This window comes from Lepisosteus platostomus, unplaced genomic scaffold (genome assembly GCF_059453375.1).
Source record: "Lepisosteus platostomus isolate fLepPlt1 unplaced genomic scaffold, fLepPlt1.hap1 Scaffold_77_H1, whole genome shotgun sequence".
Classification (NCBI taxonomy): Eukaryota; Metazoa; Chordata; class Actinopteri; order Semionotiformes; family Lepisosteidae; genus Lepisosteus; species Lepisosteus platostomus.
The window spans coordinates 271813-291131 of record NW_028291689.1 but is presented as its reverse complement, the minus strand read 5'-3'; the positions used below and the strand labels follow the sequence as shown (position 1 = coordinate 291131).

The window sequence follows — 19319 nt, the reverse complement described above, 5'->3', positions numbered from 1 at the left end:
ACAGCCCGTCTCGTCTCGGGGGGGCCGGCTTCAGAGACAATACAGCAAACACAGAGGGGCGGGGGAAGAAGACGACACCACACATGCGGGTACATTCAGCTCCGGCGGGAACGAGACATTTGTCGGTCTTTTCAAGTGCCGAGAGCCGAGCAATCCTTCACTTGTATCGTTTCTCCCCGGTGACTAGATCTGGCCCTGCGACTCTCGACTGGGCTCACCCCCGGGGCAGCCCAGCAGGTGTGAGCCTGGCCGGCACCCGGATGGGAGATTCCACCCCGGAAAAGCTCCGGTTGCTGCTGCTCCTGCAAGAGGTGTGACTGGGACCAGTAGGGAGCGCTCACCCTGCGGGCTGTGTGGCTCTCTTACGCCCCAGCCTCCTGATGGCGACACTCTGCTGCACAAACAGGCGCCGTCCTTCGGGGGAGGCGTCAAACCGAGGTCCCGACCCTCCTTGGCCATTAGGAAACCCCAGGGCTCAATGAATGAAATCGGTAACAAATGAATAAATGTCTAGTTATACGAAAAACGAGTGGTTTATCGACTCATTTGCAGATTTAGAGGCAGCTTCGATATTCGTTTTACAGACGGGTTTTTTTTTTTTGAATATGGGTCACACACATGCCACAGCAACAAAACATCTCTAGAGATGAGGCTATAGATCACCTTTCCATCCTGCAGGTTTTCCTCCCAAAGCCTACGGCACCAACGGCGACCCCTGCTGGCCGGGAGAGCAAAAGCTTACAGCACCTGGTATTCCCAGGCGGTCTCCCATCCAAGTACTAACCAGGCCCGACGCTGCTTAGCTTCCGAGATCAGACGAGATCGGGCGTGTTCAGGGTGGTGTGGCCGTAAGCGAAAGCCCCGGCGCCTGACTCGCTACTTGAAGCTGTGTGTGGCGGGGGTTCCGTGCCCCCCGAGCGGGACTGAAGGATCGTTCGTGTGCAACTCTTTGGAAAGGAGCTGCTTTCCAAATCGCATTGCGTGCCTGGATGTTGGCGAATGCGCTCCCTTGTGTTGGCTCGTCCCGCACTGGAGGAGGACAAACAATCTGCACGGAGGAGCACCAGGCAAGTCTTCAGTGCACAGCACTCTGGAAACATTTCGGGGCTGTCGCGTGTTTATTTCAGCACGTAAAGCGCACCGGTCCAACACGTCGGCCGGGCGCGCGGCGCCTCCGCCCTCTTGCTGCCCCTGCAGCTGCTTCACTTTTCCCTTTAGTTGCCATCGATTTTTTTGTAGTGCTATACATATACGATTGAGGTATCTTAGAGTTCTCCTTCGAAGACCCAGCACTCTCTTTTCTTTTCCCAGTGTTACTCATATCGGACTTTTTAAACATAAAAGGGTTAACCCTAAAAAAATCGTTTTTTTTTTCTTTCAATTATAACTGAAGTTTAAACAACTAGTGTTAAGTCCTTATTTTTCTGTAGTCAAAAAAAGCAAAAATTAACATTCAGGTCATGAAAAACTCAAAAAAACTCCCCAACAACTAAACTTTACCTCCCACCTGAGCGCCATCTTGAACGCCCCTACCACCAGAGAATGCTCACGATTTCGGAAGCTGTCTCCGGGACGTGCTGATTCCACACATCCTGAATAAATCATGATATTGTTAGTTGCTGTAGCTAGACGTTCAAATGAGTTTCATGGCCAGATGGACTGTTTCCTCCAGCGGTATAGTATTGCAGTGAGACAGCACGATGCCTGCAAGACTATGTCACGCTAAACGCCACAGATTGTTTGTCCGTTCTTGTCAGTCGTCCCGCAGCCACGGGAAGTGGGACACAAACATGCTGCAATGCTTTCAAGACGTTAGGATTTGTTTGTGCAACATCCAAGAAGAGTACTTGTGGCTTGAATGTGAACTGTACGTGCCCGCCCCCTTTCCTCTATAGTGCATGAGTTCCTCCCGGCATGACCTTCGTCATTGTTCTGTCATCTTTTATTTAAAGGGTTGTATTTCTGCTGCTGAAAATAAGCAACGGTTTTCTCACAACGCCCTTTGTTCCCAACGGAGCCCTTGTCTGTCATGAAATTCTTCAAAACCTCAAGCTAGAAGAAGAAGAAGACGACAAATATGAAGCGTTATAGCAACGACATGCCATGAGACGATCGATAACGATTTCCATAGAATCCCCGCGGTTGCTTGGCAACCGTCAGCTTTGCGCAGTGGCAGTATCGTAGCCTGTGAGGTTTAGCCGAGGCGCGATTATTGCTAGTTGAAAACTTTTCCCAATACCCCGCTTCCGCCGGTTTGCAATACAATCGGCGAAAGCAATTTTTGACAGTCTCGTCAGAGACTGAGCAAGGTGTTTAAAGACAGATTTGGTCATGGTGATATCATGGTAGAAAGAAACGAGCTTGTTACGTGTCAACAGAAACGCTCTTTAGCTCTTTCAGCTTTATGCAGAGAACAGCGTCTGTCGAGATTACTTTTGTGTCAGCGCGAAACGCCGTGTGCTGTCAGTATGATTTCATATTGCTCGTAGCGGCGCCTGGCTTTTGTCTGTCAAACGTTAGGTTGCGCTTCTTCATGCTGCATCGTCGGCATGAGTGGAGCATTTTAAACGTCTGTACTTACTGCGCCCCATAAGAAATCGTTTGTCCCTGTTCAAAAGAGATTGTGCGATGTCCTGCAGCGTTCGCAAAGCAAACCTTTGACAGTTTGAAAAGAGGAATTTATTCTGCTTCCTGTGCGTGCAGTAGTTACAAAGTTGAACGTCTTTACACGATCTGCTGCAGTTTTCAGTGGGTGGGCTTTGTCAAATGGCTTGGAAAAACGCACTCTGTTTCGGCTCGGGAAACATCATGAGCAGTGTCCTGCATGTTTTCTGTGTATAGCTGTCTTTTAACGCGTACAGAATTCATTCGAAATCATTGATTTCTCCAATTAACAAGGGTCCCTTTTTGAACCTGCCAGAAGCATTCTTTCAATGTAACAGATTTACTCCGGGGAAGGGCAGCATGACATTGAGAGTAGCTCAAGCTTTCAGCACCTTTATCTGACTGCATGTATGCAGACACTGCTCAGAATCCCCTGTAAGATTCTCCTTCAATTCCGTTTTGCAGTGCTTTAGCTCTTTCAAAAGGCTTCGCTTTGCTAGTCACAATCCAAGGCTCATGACAGCATTTGAAAACATTTGCAACTGCATTGGCCGGGAATCGAACCTGGGTCAACTGCTTTGAAGGCAGCTATGCGCAACACTGGCTCGCTCCAGAGTAAATTTCACGTCGAGGGCATATTTTTTTCCATTTTACCGTGAGTCGGGCTCAGCTGCACAGAGGAGAGAGCAGAGCAATGAGGTCACGGGGAAGAAGGGACAATTTTATGATGCTTTGGAAGATAATGTTTTTTTTTCTTATACTGAAAATGAAAGGTAGTTGTTTCTATATGGACTCAGTCTTTGGAATTTGTATATATATATTTCAGTGATCCCTCAGCCATTCCTTCTGTATTGTAATTCAATTTCTCTTTTAAAATTCCTTCCCCACTTCTAGGACCTGCAGTTGCTGAACTCCACAATGGCTTCTATTGGAAAGTCTGTGACTGAGACCAAGTAAGTGCTCACTTTTTTATGAAACCATTATTTATTTTGGAGCAATGAGCAATTCTTATATAAATGCAATAAAATCATTATGCTCAAACTATGAGAGAGAAAATTAAGGATAATTTAAGAAATCAGTCTTAGCTTGTTTCTATACACAGATGGTATTATTTATTTTCAAAGGAAACCCGCGAGGATTCCCCTGGTGTGCAAGATGTGCCTGAATACTCTTGATCAGCTTCCTGTTCACTTGAAGAGGGCGTGTATGAAGCACGCCACGGCAGAAGAGATCAGGATGGCCTCTCAACAGGCGAGGGAGGACATGATGAATCACCTGAAGAATGGGGTTATCGTGGATTACCACAGAATAGAGATCGTGTCTGGTGAGGCAAACAGGATAGTGGTTGTAAGACTGCTAGAGTCCTTGGGCCTTTTTGTACATGGGAAGCCTGAAGACACATTGGCAAGGTGAGATATTTTTAATCTGTAAGGCTTCTGTAGTTTCTTTTTGAAATCATTGTTACAACATATTATGTAAAAGCATGTTGAAAAGAATATACCTGCATTCCAGCGGCCCTGAGCAAGAGGCCGCAGTCCAGGAGGAAGAGATGCCAGAGGCTGCTCTAGAAACTGAAACAGAAGCGGATAAGGAAGGGGAAGATGTGAGCTCTGAAGAACTCTATCAGCAGTAAGACTTTTTATTTTTCAGATGTATCTATTTTTTACTAAAATTCTAATTTGTCTTATAGGTATAAAATGTTTAAACCGGTGTTTTATATCCTTACAGGCCCTGAGTAGTTAAAAAGTATCAGCAGGCCGGAAGAGAGTGGCCCAAGCTGGACTCTATAGAAAGCACTCCCTGGATGCTCCTCTCCTGATTGGATTCAAACAGTACCTTACCAAGGATCTGGGAGTGGCAAATTATTCTCAGGAGGTATTTATTTTTTAAACGCATTAAAAATTAAGCAATGGTATCTTCATTGTAAATGTTTTTATTTCTTAGCTTAAAATTCACCCATGTGAAATGATGTCAGCCATAAACATCATGACTCTATATTTCCTACCTGAATCTATTCTACTTAAATTATTACATTATACACAATTTGAGTTCATTTTAAAAAGTAAAAGGTAATGAAAGGAATGCATTTTTAAAAGAAAGATAATACCGATATGCATGTGATAATCTTCCTTATATCATGTAGTGCGTCATTTGGACACTTTGTGGGCTTGAAATACAAAGAAAATCATGTTCTATGGTACAAGATAAATACAAAACTTAAGCTTTTATTTTAATTAGATTTGTTTATAAAGCATAAGCAATCATTTATTACATCGCTTCTTGAATTAAATCTTTTGACAAGAGGTAAGACTTCTATTTTACATTTAAACCCATGTTTAGCTGCGTTTTTTAGATTTAACTGAACCAATTTCTGTGTGTGATAATGTCCTTGAATTCTGACAACATCACACTAAATTACATGATATAAAACAGCTAATGTTTCTAGAGATAAAGTTTCTGGGATGCTTCTAATTACTTTTTATTACCAGGGACAGTTTAATTCACCTTGTACAGTACTGAAAGACCAAGATGCTTTTTTTAAAGTTATTTAACATTTTATAGAACTTTTTCTACTATGGCAACATGATGAGCTTGGTGAAACTTGGAAAAATACTGCTTGGCCACTTATCTTAAGATAAAGATAGGATAAAGGTTTATCTTTTGCACCTACCTGACCCCCAGGGAAGGCCAATGCTTTCTAAGTTGATGGTTCCCTACAGTAGACTGTACCTTATCTTCAAAGGTAATGTATATTGACCCAAATCAGTTTTGGAATCCAATCTACTGCCGAGATGGAGCACATCCTTTTTTCAGGATTTTAGCATCATACGTTTGGTATATTTAGTCCCTAATGCTGAAAGAAATGATCATAGAACATGACATCTAACCTTACCTGTGGTGTCTTTAATCCCTATTGCTCAATGCATGGTGTACATACTGCATACATGTGTCTTGAGAATGAGGAATGGGCCCCTGAGACAGTAATTTGCCTGTTTCACAAATGATCGTATTTTACTAGAGATTCTGTTTGGGATTCAGATGTGCATTCGGACAGCAATCCCTTTCAAGAAATGATACGTTCTGGATGAGGTCAAAGGTGCTGGAACACTGTATTTAGGATGTGTTTGCAGAGACTATGTGTCTCCTGCTTCAACGCAGTGATAAATAGATGTGCTCCTGTAATTCATTGGTACATGCCCAGGGCAGTAAGCAGTCTGAGGATTTATTTCCAGACGGCATAGAGCAGTGAAGTAGTGTAGTAGAGCAACACACTGGATCATTTTATTATTAGAATCTATTCTACTTAAATTATTACATTATACACAACTTGAGTTCATTTTAAAAAGTAAAAGATAATGAAAGGAATGCATTTTCATAAGAAAGATAATACTGATATGCATGTGATAATCTTCTTTATATCATGTAGTGCGTCATTTGGACACTTTGTGGGCTTGAAATACAAAGAAAATCATGTTCTATGGTACAAGATAAATACAAAACTTTAGCTTTTATTTTAATTAGATTTGTTTATAAAGCATAAGCAATCATTTATTACATTAATATATGTGAAAATAACATTTTAGCATCATATTATTACATACAGGTCTCTAGCTTCAACACAGTGATATATATATGCTCAGTGATTTATTGGTACATGCCCAGGTCAATAATCAGAATGAGGATTTATTTCCAGACGGGCTACAGGTAGTGTTGTGAAATACTTCAACACACTGGATCGCAGATTTAGACCCCCTGCACTCTTACTACTTAAAAACCAAAGAAATGAAGATATGTAGCAATCACATTGTAACAGGGGTGACAGTGACTTAATGCTTATACTAGTGGACTTCTGGTACCTTTAGGGTAAGGTGTTCCCTGAAGGGCTCTCAAACCCCGCATTTCAGATGCCTAGCTGTATCGCTGATGTGTTGCACCTCAGAATCACTTTTAAACCTTACCTCTGGTATCTTTAATCCCTATTGCTCAACGCATGGTGAAAGTATTGCATAAATGTGTCTGAAAATGAGCAATGGGCACCTGAGAGACTCATTTGCCTGTTTCACAAATGATCATATTTGACTAGAGATTCTGTTTGGGATTCAGTTGTGCATTCTGACAGCAATCCCTTTCAAAAAACGATACATTCTGGATGAGGTCAAAGGTGCAGGAACACTGTATTTAGGATGTGTTTGCACTTATGAGGATTTATTTCCAGATGTGCTAGGGGTAGTGTTGTGAAATACTTCAACACACTGGATCGCAGGTTTAAACCCCCTGCACTCTTACTCCTTAAAAACCAACAAATGCAGATATGTAGCAATCATATTGTAGCAGACACTCATTTGCCTGTTTCACAAATGATCATATTCTACTAGAGATTCTGTTTGGGATACGGATGTGCATTCTGACAGCAATCTCTTTCAAAAAATGCTTTTACCTTTTCGCGGCTTTGCCCTTCTTGCCTCTTTGGACAATATCTCCATCTTGTGGTCGTTGTTGGTAATGTCTAGACAATATCTCCATCTTGTGGTCGTTCTTGGTAATGTCTTCTTATGCCCTTTTTTATTTCAATTCTCTATTAGTTGATTCTAGAATCTCTACAATAGAGTTGAAAACATCAGTTTTAAAGCAGACAATATGACATTATTTATAGTCCAATTAGAAATGTATTACCCTGATAGATATCCCAACACCCGGAATGTATTGATACCATATCCCCAGTAATGCTCCTCAGGCCTAACAAGCACACTGTTGGTCTTAGGAAGCATCAGACACAGAAACGGTAACAACATCCTTCTTTCTGTTCACTCAGTCTCTGGTGCCGTGGGTCAGTGAAAGTGCGATGCGCGGATCCAGCGATCTCATCCTGTCACTCAGATGGCACAATCAGTAATTGGTGGCAGTTGATATGGTCCCTCCCAGCAGGATTGCAACATCTGGCAGGGTATCTCTTCTTCACCTACACCCACTCGCCAGGTATCCGGTCGTGTCTCCCCTCTGCTGGAGGTCCCCAAGCGTCCGGCACCTGTTCACAAGCCCTGTGCACCGCTTCAGTTAACAAACCTACAACACTTTAATAGAGAGTTATCTACCCACGGTGTCCCTTCAGTTGATATTTCCTTAGTTGGTCTTTCAGACTGTGGGTGATTGGGGCAATGTGACTTCCAACTTACCCCTAGTGAGGCAATTACAGCCTGGCACACCTTCCCAGTGTAGTCTGCCCCTAGATCAGTATCCAAGGGGCAGGGCAGTCCATACCCTGGGATCATCTTTGTCATACACTTGGGTATGTGCCAGCCCACATCACATCATCATACAACCCCACATTCTTTACACATTTGTTCTAACCACTATTAAACATCTATTAAAGGCCTCAACCTGAATTCTCCCCTTTCCCCAATAGAGGTTTCACAGGGGTCTCAGACTCCCGCTCTCCCAGTGCAGCTCATCTGGCATCTGCATCTGCATGGTTGTTACCTTGAGTTACTGGAATTCTTTATTTATTGTGTTATTTACACCTTACTCAAGCTGCTTCTGTCGGCAGCTGTAAAACTACAAATCAGTTCAGAGACAAGCCTAGTATTCTTAACTGGAGTCCCTGCCGTTGTGAGAGAATCCTATTTCTCCATAGCCATCCAGAATTGTGGCCTACATGCAACAAATACATACATTATATACATATACAGTAACCCTTTGTCCACACTTACATACAAAGGAATGGTTGATCCATCTGAGGAAACCCCAGTCTCAGCACCTGTAAGAGAGCTTGTTTCAAATTATTATAGGCGGCTTTTGTTGCGGGAACCAAGGCAATCTTGTCCTTGTACTGCACTCCCCCCTTAAGCAGATCTGTTAAGAGTTGTGCTCACCCTGTAAAAACATTGCACCCAAGCCCTGTTAAAATTTCACAATGCTAGACACAAAAGGGCCTTATCATAACTGCTTCTATTAGACACTCTAAAGCTGAAGCAACTCAGACTTGTGGGTTTCCTCGTCAGGGGAAGCACTCAGAATACTATCAACATACTGAGTGATCACAGTCAGTTGAAGCCACGTGATACCCTGTTCTGGATAGTCATTCTTTGTAATGCATAATATTCCAACCCAATAGATCTGGGATAAAACCACCCATTAAAATCTGGTACTCGGCAAGTAAAACTTGCTGCCCCAATACTCCTGTGGCCTCCTGCCGTCTCCCCATATACATTACTCTATAGCACACTGTTGAACAGAGGAGTGAAACAAGCATGACAGTAGTGCTCCAGTATCCCATAACAGAGAAACCAACACTCCATTAACAGTACATTTTTATCCACTGGACTGGGACAGACTTAGGGAGGGTACAAGGGATTTACAGGATCTAATCGTTAGGTAAACAGATCTTCTCACAAGACGTTATTCTCCCCAGTCTCGATTCTAAACCTACAGCGTTTCAGCATGTCTGAGACATTCGAATAAACCCAAATTGTTTCCTCTATTGCAACTAATTGTATAAAAATACAAACACTGTTTATCTAACTACTTTTACGTCCACCTGTACTGTACTTATACTTTCAGACGCTCTTATATTTTCCAATCTCCTTAAGTTGATTTTCGTCAAGTCTCTTTAGTTACGTCTCTAGCCAGTCCCGCTGGCTAAACACACTTACACCGTCATTTAGCTGCAAAAAGGCATTCGCGGATGCTGAAGAATTTATTTCCAAGGCAGCGGGTACAAGCGATTTGGCGTTTTAAAACCACCAGGAACAGCAAAGAGGCACGCTTCTTTCCTTGCGCCGGAACACAAGGACTGGAGGCGGACAACCTAGTCGGCAGGATTCGAACTTGCGCGGGGAGACCCCAATGGATTTCCAATCCATCGCTTTAATCACTCGGCCACGACTACAGCAAGCCCCACTGCCGCTGCGTTCTTGCTACAATCTTACCTGGATCGCGAGGCGCCGGCGGAAGCCTATTTCAAAGTCATTCTCCGTTTAAAAAAAACATTTCCAAAATACAAGCCTTGCAGACAGACACGCCTCAGAGGACTTAAGGGTGGCTTCATGTCGGAATGATAAAGTCTCCCCGTCCGGACATGAAAATGCCACTTTGTTACACACAAAAAAAGAATCAACAACAGAGAAATGCCCACAAGCATTTGAAAAGCCGCACCACGTCGCACTTGAAATAGCTCTTACATTAGTGGTAGACGCAGGAATCGCCTTTTTATTTACGCTCTTACCAACGCGATGGAAAGCAAAACAAAGCAAAGCAGAGCAAAACAAAACGAACAAACGAAAACCCTCACGTCCCACACTTGCATGTAAGGCCGTTACGTGCCCAAGCGGTATTGTATGTCATCCTAGCACTGCAGCCCGGGGCGTACGGTATATGGGAACGAGCGCACGCCACGAATCGTCTCGAATCACTCCCTACAGCTGTAAGGCACCTTGAAGTGTGCACCCCCAACATTCTTCCTTGCGCATCTGTGAAATCTAAATTAAATCTCACGTTGGGGGCATATTTTTTTCCACTTTATCATGAGTCGGGCTCGGCTGCACAGAGGTGAGAGCAGAGCAATGAGGTCACGGGGACAGGGGAGTTACACGCTGGCGGTTTGAATACGCGGAAGATCACTGAGGGATCCACAGTATATGGACCCTCCGTGCTCCATCAGTCCACACTCCGGACTCTGAATCCTGCCATCCGAGTTAAGATCTCGGCGAAACCTGAGGCGCAGTTCCTTCTTAAAACGTAATCTGGTGAGCATTTCTAGAATCATACTTGTATAGATGCAGCCTTTAATGTGTTGCTAGGTTAAAATTGATGACTTCTTGAACTTCAGTAGGCAACTGCCCTCTTGATTTTGGATTTAATTTCTTTATTACAGGGGCGCTTTTATGAAGACCGAGTCATGTTCAGGTACTTTGCTTGATGGAGGAAGCATATTTCGGACTCTGTGATCTGCTCACCTGGAAAGGTCTGCTGTACTACTACAAGAGAGAAGTAGAGTCTGGAAGAATAGACAATTTTATGATGCTTTGGAAGATAATGTTTTTTTTTTCTTTGAAATTGAAATGAATCAGAATATCAGTGCAAAAGACAAACTCTTGGTTTGGTTTAAAGAGATATGGTTTTAAAACAGACAAAATGTAGAAAACAGGTGTTTCTCACTTTTGGAAGAGAATGGACCGGGGGTAATATTTTACAAGTTATATAATAGTAAAATATTATATAATAGGGGTAATAGTCGCGAGGGGCTTCAGCTTTTTCGTGCTTAATATGGTGCGCTGTGGCCACGGCAGATATGGGATCTATAAAAGCCGAAAATTCTCCGATCATTGCCTGACACAGCTCCTCAAAGCTATTACAGACCTCAGGTCCTTGTCTAGACATCCACTCGTGGACCGCTCGGCTGGTAGTTTTCCTTACTAACATAGCCTTTTCCTGTTCGGACGCTTCGGGCATAAACTGCAAAGTATATCTCAGCTCATCAATGTAGGTCTCCACATTATTCCCTGACACTGTCGGGTCAAACCTTTCTACATCTTTGGCTAACTGCCTCAGGGAGTGGAGGTTAATTTTTACAGTTTCTCCGTGGGCAGGGAGACGGCCGTGATTTCTTTTTCTTTTTCTTTCAAGCTCGCTTCTAGGTCTCTCCTAGCTACCTCAGCCGCAGTTTCTCTAGCAGACAGGTCATCTAATTTACCTAAAACTTCCCTGAGTCTGTCTTCACTTTCCTCACTTTTCACTCTCTTTTCTCTGATTATATCCAACAACTCAACTCGCTCCGCCTTATATCTTTCTAGCTTTCCCTGAAGCGTTTGAAACTTTGTCAGCTCGGACAAAGACAGTTCCAGCTGTTTAGCTAGATTTAAGGCGAAACTAGATAGGACCTGAACTGCGTTCACAGACCCTCCTGTGTTAAGCTGGTTCGCTACCTTAGCTACTAAATCTACTTGCAGCTTCTCAATATCATCAAAGTTCAACTTTTCGATACCGCTCCAGTAACCAGGATTGTCGTCGCTAGAAATAGTACTTATAAGCGACTCCACTTCAGACATTTTAGCAGCCATTGTCATTACGTCAGAGAAACTTTAAGAGTATTACTTTTTTTCCTTTTACCAAAATACAGTATGGAATCTAAACACCCGAGCAGATGGATTTCCAATCAGCACACGTTACACTAAACGCTAGAAAACAGGGGGATTTCTTTACGCAGTTATCAGCACACCCGGTATTCGCGTATAAAAGCCACGGTGCTGTGCTGAACTTGAACTCACAGCAACATCAGTTATTCTGTGCGATTGAGTCTCATTTCATTCTAAACTCGCCCACCCAGGGACGCCATTAAATGTAGTGGTTTGATGGGTTTACTGAGACACTTATTAATTGTAGCAGTAATCACGAGGTTGTTCGTTGGGGCTTTTAGAAAATCAATCGCCAGAACAACTAACAACGCACACACACGGGTTCAATACACGAGATACATTTATTAATATAAATTGTGCACCAAACATATACTAGTCTGCCTGGATACGAGCGGCAGACCTTACTGTGAGGGTTATCAATATACAAGATATATAATCTCGAAGAGGTGCAAACACAAAGAGATACACAACAGAGAATATATGTCAATATATATCGTTCGGTTACCAAATCGCTAATCAGTGTTATTACCCATTGTTACTCTAAACTCGGAAGTAAATACATTACTCATGAATTAAATTGATAACAACTTGTGTTGAGGTACAATTGAATTCTCGAGACGCAATGTAGAACATGGGGTTAACTTATCCACTGTGTATGGATTTGGAATTTCCCGGCACGAACACCAAACCAGCTGACAAGCTCTGTTGCAGCCTCTGTTCCAGCGGTTGTCCAATGGGCGTTGTGTCGGCGTCCTCTGGCTACCAGCCAACCAGTCAAGGTGCAGCTCGGAGTAGGACGGGCGGAGGAATCTGACTGCGGCGCGCAGGGCAGTCGTTGCTCCGAGGGGATCTACCAGCAGTCCGGCTGGCTAGTAGAAAGTCTCTATGCACAGAGTGTGACCGCGAGTCCTCACAAGTCACTCTTTTGCCTGGGAAGAAACTGGTTCGTTCCCGGTCCAGCGCTGCTTCTGAATAAGCTATTCAGGTTGTCGACGAGGGTCCAACTGTAGGCTGCCGTTGATCAAACGGAGCATTCACGTTAGTAGAATTCTGAGTACGTACGGGATGCTTGGCCTCGCGCTTAGAACAAAGTCCAAGTCCCTATGCAGACAACAGCAGTTGTCACGTGATTGTCTCTGAGGATGCGCGAAAATGGCCAAGGAGAGCCCCGATCTGAGCTTGCGCTCCCTTTTTGACCAAGACACAGATGTGTGCTGATTGGTTGAGAGTTTGGCGGGCATTGGAGACCCACGTGGTATTACCACGCCCTGCCAGTCCCTGATTGGTTGGTCAAGGTGAGATATAAGTCACTTACTCTTGACACTTAAGAATGCAGTCCAGATGTCCATTCAGCACTCCCTAGACAGATAGGCGCCAATGGATGACCATTGATCATGATAGCCAGGCTTAGCTAAGTGCATCCCTGTCTGGGAGCTGTTCCCTATCAAAAGAAAACAACTTAAATCAGTCTGCATGAATACTTTCTCTGTGGCTGCACCACAGAGATGGGGGGTGAGATGGGGCTTCATTTAGGACAGCATACCAACGCTTAATTCTGTCTTATTAACAAGCATTGCCGCTACACTTGTATCCCAACTTTTGCAACTCGCAACTGAAAACCCACTGAAGCTAAGCAGGTGTGAGCCATGTCAGTACCAGGATGAGGGTGAGCTACAGGGAAAAACAAAGCTTCCAGCTGGAAGTGGTGTTAATGGGCGCTCACTCTGAGGTCTGTACGGGTCCCAATGTCCCAATATAGTGACGGAGAAGCTGTGTTGGAAAAAGGGCGCTGTCTTTTGGATGAGATGTAAAACCGAGGTCATAGTGCTCTGTGGTCATTAAAAATGACCACCAAAACCTTTGACAAAAGCTCTTGGTAATTGATGGTCTTCAATAATGCTTCTCCTTTAGGTACATTTTAAATCAGCTGAAAAATGCTGTGAAATGGGGGGGCACTTCAGGCCAGTGTAGGATTTGGGTTACAAGAACTATGAAACTGCACGAGAAAGCCCGTACACTGAATTACACGGCTTTCTATTCAAAGGACAAAAGAAATTCCCTGAGCTTGATTTTTTGCAGCACAGAGAGGACCACTGTTGTGAGGTCGGTTAGCTCAGTTGGTTAGATGGTGGTGCTAGTAACGCCAAGGTTGCGGGTTTGAGCCGCGTACGGGCCAGGTCCTTTTCTCCTCTCTTACCAAAGCTGTTAGGTTCCTTTCCGTGGTGAGATGGGTTGTCATGCAACGCTGCCACATAGCGCCGACAGACAAGAGTGTTGCGGGAGAAGAGAAATGTGTTTGAAGATTTAAGAGTGTCTTAGGTGCAGCCAAAATCAAGTGTCACAAATGCAAGTGGTTGGATTTCCATTGTTTAATGTGGTAAAAATAAGCGGAAGTAATCTGCCGGTCCGGCACAGTCTGCCATGCTTTTGTCATTTACTGTAAAGTGGTATTGAACTGGGTGTCGAACTGGAGCCTCACCATTTGCATATGTGAGGCTCCAGTTATACATCGAGTGTCACATTAAATGACAAAAATGAAGAGAGTTAAAGCAGCTGGAGAGGTTTTCTTACAACTTTTGAGCTGACAGTTTTGGAAAATGTTTCCTTCACGCTGCACTGTACAACATAGGCAGCCAAGAGTCTCCAAAACAAAACAGAATTGACAGATAGGAGAAAATTCCCACTCGTCCTGAAGTTCCCAAAATCAAGCACTGAGCGTAAACAAAGTGTCTAAGTAGCGTGGGAATGCTAACCCTAACCCTAGCGTAAAAAGATGAGTCAAAGTAACGTCTAATCGGATTAGTTTCCTTAGAGCTGGTTCAGAGTTTGCTGAAGAGTTTACCCAGTGGGCACTGATTCGTCGAATATACGTATATTCACGGCGAAAATACGGCTATACGTATATATACGTCGCCTCGACGTATAATCAAAGTCGAATTGCAACCGTAAAATCGACGACATTAATAAACGCATATATAACGTCGAAAACACATCTAACACAGTGCCTGAGGCTTTTTACTGTATGTATCGTGTGTGCCGCAACTAGGAGTATACGGCACTCTGCACAGTGTACGAAGTAAATTATTTTCGCAGTAATTAATTTACACGTGTATAATAAATATAGTAAATATAATAAATTAATTACTGCGAAAATTACTTCGTACACTGTGCAGAGTGCCGTATACTCCTAGGTAAGTTAGGTACATCTTTTTGCCCAAAACTGAAGGGGCGACATTCCTCCCTCCCCCCGTGATGCCAGGCCTGTCCCCATCCTATTCCATAATGTCATTATACTGTATATAATACCATACAACAGTGACCGATCCTTACTAACTGCATGCGTTAAAATTGCACATCAGCTCATAGCAGGGGGCACATAGCCGCGATGTATTATCAATGTTAAATTTCAACCATAATATCGACAACATTAATAAACGCATACGTTGAGAAAATATCGAACCCAGCATATTTTCCGGTTATATACCACAATGCATTGCTAGTATTCGTTGGTCACCATTTTGGACACGTTTTTCAAACGTAGAAGTATATCCGCAAATATCTCAGCAATCCTCTTTTGACGAGTAAGTATGAACAATAATAATACTATCTGAATACATACAGATCTTTCTTAATATTATTTTGATTAAAATAGTAAGTGAATAAGCAAAAAATGGCACATAAAAATAGTGGAGCTTTTTAAACGTCTGTACTTACTGCGCCCCATAAGAAATCGTTTGTCCCCGTTCAAAAGAGGTTGTGCGATGTCCTGCAGCGTTCGCAAAGCAAACCTTTGACAGTTTGAAAAGAGGAATTTATTCTGCTTCCTGTGCGTGCAGTAGTTACAAAGTTGAACGTCTTTACACGATCTGCTGCAGTTTTCAGTGGGCGGGCGTTGTCAAATGGCTTGGAAAAACGCACTGTGTTTCGGCTCGGCAAACATCGTGAGCAGTGTCCTGCATGTTTTCTGTGTATAGCTGTCTTTTAACGCATACAGAATTCATTCGAAATGGGGAATGGTGTGAATGGGGAAGATGACACTAAATCGTTTTGCCGTTTCTCTATTCTTATTCTATGTTGTACTTTCAAACTTTGGGTACTCTTTAATTAGGACAGACTTTATTGCTCAACTTCTATGATGCAAGCCAAATTTTATACATTTATTTCAGCTTTGAGCTTAGTAAACCGTTCATTTTTTAGATTATACTAAAGAAGATATTAATCATCATTAATTTGGGAAGTAATATTATATAATTTTCTCCTAGCTGCGGTGCTGAAGTCCCGCCCTAAATCAGCAGAAAAAGAAATAAAGGAGCACGCAATGTGTTACTTGAAGAATGCATATGCAAGGCAGGGGGCCAGGAGATCTGGACACTGAAAATACTAGGTTTTTGGTTCTAACTGTTAGGACAATTACACAGGGTTTGCAAATAGTGGACAAAAATCGTCTTAACTTCCATTGTAATATTTTTTTTCTTGGAAATATAGAAGTTGTACATTTTAAAATGTATATTTGAATCAAAATGTGGTTTTGAGTTAGTGTGTTAATGTAATTAGTTTGTGTTTGCCGTTACTATACTGTATATTGCCATATTACCAGAATTTGTAGCTGAAGTTTAAGACTAGTTGTGTTTTTTATGATTATTGCCCATATGTTGATTGTTGATTGATTGTATACAATGTATAATTTGAAATACATATTTTTCAGGTGTGAATGTGTATTTTCAGAATAAATTTCTAAACCAAATCATTGGGTTGATTTACTAGTTTCTACACCTGTAAAACCTAACTTTGATGTATAATAGACCTCTACCCATATACGTATAATAGACCTCTAAAGTTATCCGTATAATAGACCTCTAACCATATACATATAATAGACCTCTAAAGTTATCCGTATAATAGACCTCTACCCATATACGTATAATAGACCTCTAAAGTTATCCGTATAATAGACCTCCAACCATATACGTAGAATAGTCCTCTAAAGTTATCCGGAACTCCTACCATATATGTATAATAGTCCTCTAAATTTATCCGTATAATAGAACTCCAACCATTTACGTATAATGAACATCTAATCATAGACGTATAATTGACGTATAACAATAGACATATATTAGAATTTCATTCTAGACGAATTGCAGACCACATTTAGACGTCTAAGGTATGCGTTTAATAGACGTATATTATACGTCTTTTGCCCACTGGGTTACGTCTCAACAGAAACGCTCTTTAGCTCTTTCAGTGTTATGCAGAGAACAGCGTCTGTCGAGATCACTTTTGAGTCAGCGCGAAACGCCATGTGCTGTCAGTTTGATTTCATATTGCTCGTAGCGGCGCCCGGCTTTTGTCTGTCAAACGTTAGGTTGCGCTTCTTCATGCTGCATCGTCGGCATGAGTGGAGCTTTTTAAACGTCTGTACTTACTGCGCCCCATAAGAAATCGTTTGTCCCCGTTCAAAAGAGATTTTGCGATGTCCTGCAGCGTTCGCAAAGCAAACCTTTGACAGTTTGAAAAGAGGAATTTATTCTGCTTCCTGTGCGTGCAGTAGTTACAAAGTTGAACGTCTTTACACGATCTGCTGCAGTTTTCAGTGGGCGGGCTTTGTCAGATGGCTTGGAAAAACGCACTGTGTTTCGGCTCGGGAAACATCATGAGCAGTGTCCTGCATGTTTTCTGTGTATAGCTGTCTTTTGACGCATACAGAATTCATTCGAAATCATTGATTTCTCCAATTATCAAGGGTCCCTTAAAGGATGAGTCAAAGTAACGTCTAATCGGATTAGTTTCCTTAGAGCTGGTTCAGAGTTTGCTCAAGAGTTTACCTTTCACAGATGTGCAAAGAAGAATGTTGGGGGTGCACGCTTCAAGGTGCCTTACAGTGCGTCGTTTCCGGCACAGTGTGGCTGGGTGTTTTCCGACTTATCGCACAGATTGGGCACGGCCGCAAGCTGAGAGCCGCAGGCGATGAGCCCGGAGCTGAACGGGCCCCACTGGCTCGTTTGTAAGGCCAGGTGTATTGCCAACCATGACCGGCAGCGCAGAGGCTTTGAAGGCGGCCTGGGCTCCTGCAGCTGTGCAGCCACGCACTCTGGTTTCTCTTCATCTCGTACAAATCTTTCGCCTTTTGCTAAAGATTTCCGTGGAGAGGAGCATGAATGAGTTCCATGCAATTTTTGTGCTTCCCTGCCTTCGGGTGGGGCGCAGCCTGGCTGGTCAAAGAGAGAAAACAAAAACGCTCGCAATCGGTCTTGTTATGGCGATTGTGGCAGTCTGCTCCGCGAGTCCTCGGTCTCCGGCCGTCTGATTGGCGCTCTTTTCTTTGGGGGGTGGGAAGTGTCCGGCCGCAGGGGATCTTGGGACCTCGCTTTGCATAGCGGCTTCCCAGAGTGCGTCGTTTCCGGCACAGTGTGGCCGGGTGTTTTCCGAGTTATCGCACGGATTGGGCACGCTCGCAAGCCGTGAGCCGCAGGCGATGAGCCCGGAGCTGAACGGGCCCCACTGGCTCGTTTGTAAGGCCAGGTGCATTGCAAACCACGACCGGCAGCGCAGAGGCTTTGAAGGCGGACTGGGCTCCTGCAGCTGTGCAGCCACGCACTCTGGTTTCTCTTCATTTCGTACAAATCTTTCGCCTTTTACTAAAGATTCCCGCGGAGAGAAGCATGAATGAGTTCCATGCAATATTTGTGCTTCTCTGCTTTCGGGTGGGGCGCAGCTGGGCTGGTCAAAGAGAGAAAACAAAAACGCTCGCAATCGGTCTTGTTATGGCGATTGTGGCCGTCTGCTCCGCGAGTCCTCGGTCTCCGGCCGTCTGATTGGCGCTCTTTTCTTTGGGGGGCGGGAAGTGTCCGGCCGCAGGGGATCTTGGGACCTCGCTTTGCATAGCGGCTTCCCAGAGTGCGTCGTTTCCGGCACAGTGTGGCCGGGTGTTTTCCGAGTTATCGCACGGATTGGGCACGCTCGCAAGCCGTGAGCCGCAGGCGATGAGCCCGGAGCTGAACGGGCCCCACTGGCTCGTTTGTAAGGCCAGGTGTATTGCCAACCACGACCGGCAGGGCAGAGGCCTTGAAGGCGGCCTGGGCTCCTGCAGCTGTGCAGCCACGCACTCTGGTTTCTCTTCATCTCGTACAAATCTTTCGCCTTTTACTAAAAATTTCCATGGAGAGGAGCACGAATGAGTTCCCTGCAGTTTTTGTGCTTCCCTGCTTTCGGGTGGCGGGCAGCTGGGCTGGTCAAAGAGAGAAAACAAGCACGTTTGCAATCGCTCTTGTAATGGTGATTGTGGCCGTCTGCTCCGCGAGTCCTCGGTCTCCGGCCGTCTGATTGGCGCTCTTTTCTTTGGGGGGCGGGAAGTGTCCGGCCGCAGGGGATCTTGGGACCTCGCTTTTCATAGCGGCTTCCCAGAGTGCGTCGTTTCCGGCACAGTGTGGCTGGGTGTTTTCCGACTTATCGCACGGATTGGGCACGGCCGCAAGCTGAGAGCCGCAGGCGATGAGCCCGGAGCTGAACGGGCCCCACTGGCTAGTTTGTAAGGCCAGGTGCATTGCCAACCATGACCGGCAGCGCAGAGGCTTTGAAGGCGGC

The 19319-nt window shown here is 44.1% G+C and overlaps 6 non-coding genes across 6 annotated transcripts; 4 read left to right on the top strand and 2 right to left on the bottom strand.

Moving 5' to 3' along the window:
• Nucleotides 1-735: 735 nt before the first annotated feature.
• Nucleotides 736-854, bottom strand: LOC148631497 (5S ribosomal RNA). Its single transcript, XR_015934727.1, has one exon. It is a non-coding gene; the product is annotated as a 5S ribosomal RNA (ribosomal RNA).
• A 1304-nt stretch (nt 855-2158) lies between these two features.
• LOC148631496 (U4 spliceosomal RNA) lies at nt 2159-2300 on the top strand. Its single transcript, XR_015934764.1, has one exon. It is a non-coding gene; the product is annotated as a U4 spliceosomal RNA (small nuclear RNA).
• A 7108-nt stretch (nt 2301-9408) lies between these two features.
• Nucleotides 9409-9490, bottom strand: trnas-gga (transfer RNA serine (anticodon GGA)). The gene has a single exon. It is a non-coding gene; the product is annotated as a tRNA-Ser (tRNA).
• An 8331-nt stretch (nt 9491-17821) lies between these two features.
• LOC148631494 (U5 spliceosomal RNA) lies at nt 17822-17938 on the top strand. The gene has a single exon (XR_015934745.1). It is a non-coding gene; the product is annotated as a U5 spliceosomal RNA (small nuclear RNA).
• Nucleotides 17939-18329: 391 nt separating this feature from the next.
• Nucleotides 18330-18446, top strand: LOC148631493 (U5 spliceosomal RNA). The gene has a single exon (XR_015934757.1). It is a non-coding gene; the product is annotated as a U5 spliceosomal RNA (small nuclear RNA).
• A 391-nt stretch (nt 18447-18837) lies between these two features.
• Nucleotides 18838-18952, top strand: LOC148631492 (U5 spliceosomal RNA). Its single transcript, XR_015934756.1, has one exon. It is a non-coding gene; the product is annotated as a U5 spliceosomal RNA (small nuclear RNA).
• Nucleotides 18953-19319: the final 367 nt, after the last annotated feature.